Source organism: Penaeus vannamei, chromosome 6, assembly GCF_042767895.1.
Source record: "Penaeus vannamei isolate JL-2024 chromosome 6, ASM4276789v1, whole genome shotgun sequence".
Lineage (NCBI taxonomy): Eukaryota > Metazoa > Arthropoda > Malacostraca > Decapoda > Penaeidae > Penaeus > Penaeus vannamei.
This window is the reverse complement of record NC_091554.1, coordinates 46,026,145-46,031,144: the sequence shown is the minus strand read 5'-3', so window position 1 is coordinate 46,031,144 and position 5,000 is coordinate 46,026,145. Positions and strand designations below refer to the sequence as shown.

Here is a 5,000-nt window from a genome sequence, read left to right as displayed (position 1 = left end):
AACCTCAGTTCTACTCTTTGTTGGATGATTTTATTATCATTATTATATTTTTTTTTTCATTTATTTTATTTATTTAATCTTTATCATCATTACTATCATTCCAATGTGTTGTAGTTGTTCTTTAGATATTTGTTGGCTTTCCCCTCTCATACATTTGATGTACAATAATTTTGGTTTACTTTGCATTAGCAAAAAAAATTGCATTAGTGATAATAGTAACTTGTTTTTATTATCACCCAATTAAAGACGGTAATAAGATCTTTTTAATTATGTTTATATACTTCATCTAGTAGTTCAATACATTTGGGAATTCTTTATGGAAGATTTTTTGTTTGTTTATAATAGGTAAAAGAAATTCTCTATTTTGTATACTTTTTATTTGAATGATTATAGTTTTTCTTTATTCAAGGTTCATTTATAAAATGTGCATCTCAAGCAGACTTGAGAATGGTGTGATATGGCCTTACTTCGTAGGTAATAAAACTGTAACACAAGCACCTAATGTTACTGTGTTAATTCATTCTCGTGTATGTTATTGCTCTTGGAAAACCAAATATAGATTGTAAGACTTAAGATTTCTGCAATAAGATATACATGAGGCTGAGGTAGAAAAATTTAGCTGGGATGGGGAGGGGACTTGGGCAAAAGGGAAGGAAGAGGTTTTGAAGGGAAGGTGGTACACCTGAACTATGCTTTGGGGAATGATGATGTATGCAATATAAAACCACAATTATATTTGTCTGTTGTTTGTTTTTGTGATGTGACGAATTTGTGGACACTAATATTTTTTGTTAACTTATTGATATTATCTCCCAGAGGGTAGATAGGGAAGGAAGGGGGGACAAGCACCGATTTAAAGGAGGCAGTTCCCCTCCATACCTTTTGCAGATCCACCATTGCATCAACTTCTCTTTACTTTGTTTTTTTCCTCTTATAAAATGATGTAAAGATCAGTTGCAAAATATTTCATTCTTATTGACAGCAATAATTGTGTGATTCCAAGTAACAACATGCAGTTGTATTTTTTTTTATTTTTTTTTATTTTATTATTATTTTTTTTATTTATTTTTTTTTTTTTTAGTTCAAAGGGTACTTTTCCTTTTTTAGTTTGGTCATAAGGACTGTGTGTAGGGCATACTTGATGCATGTTTAAGAATGCTATTTCTGAACTATGAGTAACTTGCGCACAAAATTTGCAGAGTAAAGTGAAGTAGAAGCAATGGTGATATAAATCACTTAAAATTATCCATACAAAAATATTGCAGCACATAGTTGGTAAATTAAAAGTTAAATATAAAGTATATTCCATTCATGTTATTTTTTACATATATGACAGCATTACAGTGACTAACTTGAAAAATAACTGAAGGAGATTCGTATTTGAATGATAAAGTATTGTTAATCTGGCCTTGAAGATGGAGGGATTGTGTTGCCTTTTTGTAGAAGTGTGTGTATACATGTGCATAATATTGTTTGCACATTATAATTTTTCATATATATATATGTGTCTTTTATTTTCCCTCTCTTAATTGTAAAACTTTAATCCATTGCCACCTGTTTTGTAAAATCCGTTCACAAAGAGATGGTTCCATAAGTGCTCGGCCACCAAGGAAACAATTCTTGGTCCACGTGACTTTACCTGATTTCACTTTTCCTTGAGTATTCAATTTTTCTTTCTGTTATAAATTTTGTTCCTGTTATTATCAGTATTAACATATATGATTATTATAATATTAATACTAATGATGCTAGGGTAAATAGATTCACTACTGATTAACAGACAAAAGCAATTCTACTGTCAACAGCATGTGTTAGTGCTGAGAAGTAATAAAAGTATTTATATACAAGAATAAATTGATTGCAGTGTCTTGAAAGTGGTATTTACTACCTGAAAAGCCAGTAGTTTATCAAATATTTGCAAATCTAAATTGTGTAATGGAATACAGTATTCACATGCAAGCAAGGTTAAGGTAATACAATAGACGTCATTCTTCTTACTGTCATTGTTAAACATGTGCTGTGTTGTATTCTAAAGTATTTAATCAATATTTACTAAGTAAGAGCAAATTCAGCACTGGTAGTATCTCTGGCACATTAGCAGTGATACAAGATGACTTTATCATAGCCAAGATGCAAACAAAATTATCGATACAACAGTAATCCCTAACAGTGAAATACCTCCAGCTGCCTGTTTGAAAAAATGTCAACATACGGATGATTTACCCATCAGAGGTGCACACTTTTGAACAGAAACGCATCGTATTAATGAAAAAGATGGGGCAAGATAGTTAATCAGTGTAAGGAATTACTAGATTATTTGTTAACTTCTCAAATACAAATGTGAAAATGGGGATTATGAATACTGTTTTTATCTATTTATTAGATATAACTGAAGCACTATCAATATTATGCTAAAAAAATTTAATGAATAATTTACTGGCACTGACCAAAGATATCCACATCCCTGACCATAAAAACTAGTAATTAAGCAAACAAGTGTTTAAGACCCTGCATTTTGTACAATTTACATACCCTTGGTACTAGTAATTTATTTTTTAATTATTATTTTTTTTTTTATTATTATTTTTTTGGGGGGGAGAAATTTTGTCTCTTATATTTCTTATTCCTGTCTATCTGTGTCCATGTTTGCATTTTTGCCTATCTATGGCAATGTCTGGCTCTGTTCCTGATGTTATTATCATTCATTATCATTTGATGTAATAATAAAATTATATTGATTTGCAGACATTAGGATAAAGCAAGCTACAAACGGAGAAATACATAAAAATGTCAGTTTCTATTTTTATCTAAACATTCAGACAGGTTATTCTCCATGGAATATTTCAACAGAATGACTGCGGAGAACAAAGATTCCGAAATTTGCTACAAATCTGCCTTTGTTGAAACTAGGTTATTTTTGTTTTGTTTTGTTTTTAGTTAATAAATTATTTTCATCATTAACATATTCTGCATGCATTAGGCTTTTACTGCAATAAAATATCTATATGCACATTAAAAGATTAATAAAACACAAATGTGAGTTGCAACATTTAATTGTTACAAAAAAATCAGGTGTAAAAAAATTATACAGGTAAAAAAAAATACATATTCATGATTGGCTCAGAGAGTATATTAATAAAAAAAAGGAAACATTCATACTGGTTTGTGTATGTATAAAAAGTATGTATGTACAAGCTTGCATATGTTTTTAATACTGGAAACTGTTAATGGGTTTGTGCAATCTATGAAGTTGATTTCCATTTTAAACTATGAACATTCAATAATCTGGTTAAATGTGTATTAAATTAAATTACCAAGTGGGAGTATTTACTGCCTTTCCCTCTTATCATGAATTGACATCATCTCTGACCTGTCATCCAAGGGATAACACATGAATATCCTTTTCTAATACAGTTATCAGCTTCTGAATATGTTAATTGAGAGTAGTATTAACCACCTTGAAATGTGAGGAACTCTTGCAGGTAGTTGCATCACTGAACCTTTATCTGGATCTATTACAATTATATACATATATCAGTAGAGAAAATACGTAAAAAGGCTAAACCTTTAAAGTTTAATACCTACAAGGAATGTATAGATCACCTTTCAACTGATTTCAAAATATATAATTCCCTAAACACATGAACATAACTCCATATGTTCAATTAATATAAAATAAATTCATCAAACATTTGCTCAACAATAAATTTATCAACCTACTCATCTTGCAAGTATCAAAATCCTTTCTGAGATGAGCAAAACACTTCCACTTCCCTTTATGAAAATAATAAATGTAACATAACTTGGAAATTGTGATAAAATCAGACACTCATAACAAAACTCAGTGATAAATCCCTTCAACCTTCAAAATCAATAGTATAAATATTTTTTTGTCAATCTACATTGTACAGTAAAAAAATTCTTAATACCATGCACCCAAATCTCTCACTGGAAATAATTTCACTTTTCAGGTTTATTACACACACCACTAAGAAGACTTTCAATGCCTCTTAAAACCTTGGAACAAAATAACTTAAGAATAAAGCCCATTTACTCCCAACTTTTATGATTGAACTTGATTCATTACAAGAAGTTTGATTATATCATCATCATAAATACATGATGAAGATATAATTGAAACTGGTCAAATACATCTCTTTTATTGCGAAGATATTCTTTCTCATTCATAGCTTTTTTACTTTTATGAACCTCTTTTGAGCTGGTTTACATCCCTACACTAGAAAAAGTATACAAATAAAAGTTCTCATATCTAAAATACTGGAATTGTACAACAATATCTCAACAAAATAAAAATGCATACCTTAGAGGTGTAAACTGCACCAAAACAAATAATGTTAAAGTTTCCTTTCAAATCATAAATCTAGCACTAGGAAAATATATACGTATATAACTTGAAATGTCTTGAAAAATACTTTGACTGCCATTACTATATCACAAACTATATATTAATACTCTTGTCACAACCAATGTTATTACTTTTGAATGCTCTTGTCACAACCTTGGATTAAGACTAAAAACAACCATACCATAATCACTATGCCTGCACTATGTAAGTACACAGTCTACAGTATTAAGGAGAAGAATCATTCACATAAAATTAATGTACAGTTTTATCTTTGCAAATCAAATCTTCAACATTCTCAAAATTAAAGCCCAATTTAATTTCAAAAATAAGTCTTGTCTCAAGGAATATGGATGATGTCTATTCTTCCCATGACAAATCAGGCCAAAATGCCAGGTGGCAAGTATTCATGCCATGCAAATCAGCTAGCATTGTGATGTGTGCACATGCAAAGCCCTGACAACAGTCACTGAGGATATACATCCCCTCACAAAGAGTTCAAGTCTTTAATCATCTTCATTTCCTAAAAAAAAATTGTATGCTACAACCAAAATCGTATAGTGTACATAATTAGATTTCGTACTCTGACTGTATGTGGTAACCAGCACATTGCTTAATATGGCATGGGAAAACAATG

At 30.2% G+C, this 5,000-nt stretch overlaps 3 protein-coding genes across 6 annotated transcripts in view; 2 read left to right on the top strand and 1 right to left on the bottom strand.

The window, feature by feature from the left end:
* The window catches only part of LOC113807488 (F-box only protein 31), a 20,109-nt gene extending 18,606 nt beyond the window's left edge, over positions 1–1,503 (top strand). For all 3 annotated transcript variants that reach the window (XM_070123099.1, XM_070123102.1, XM_070123100.1), the window contains one exon: positions 1–1,503. This exon is cut by the window's left edge and continues 214 nt beyond it. The gene's annotated coding sequence lies outside the window, so the exon portion shown is untranslated.
* The window catches only part of LOC113811920 (epidermal growth factor receptor kinase substrate 8), a 533,483-nt gene that overhangs the window by 214,809 nt on the left and 313,674 nt on the right, over positions 1–5,000 (top strand). The gene's annotated exons all lie outside the window — the stretch shown is intronic.
* LOC138862032 (uncharacterized) overlaps positions 3,038–5,000 on the bottom strand; it is an 11,789-nt gene continuing 9,826 nt past the window's right edge. The window contains exon 7 of the mRNA XM_070123105.1: positions 3,038–5,000. This exon is cut by the window's right edge and continues 733 nt beyond it. The gene's annotated coding sequence lies outside the window, so the exon portion shown is untranslated.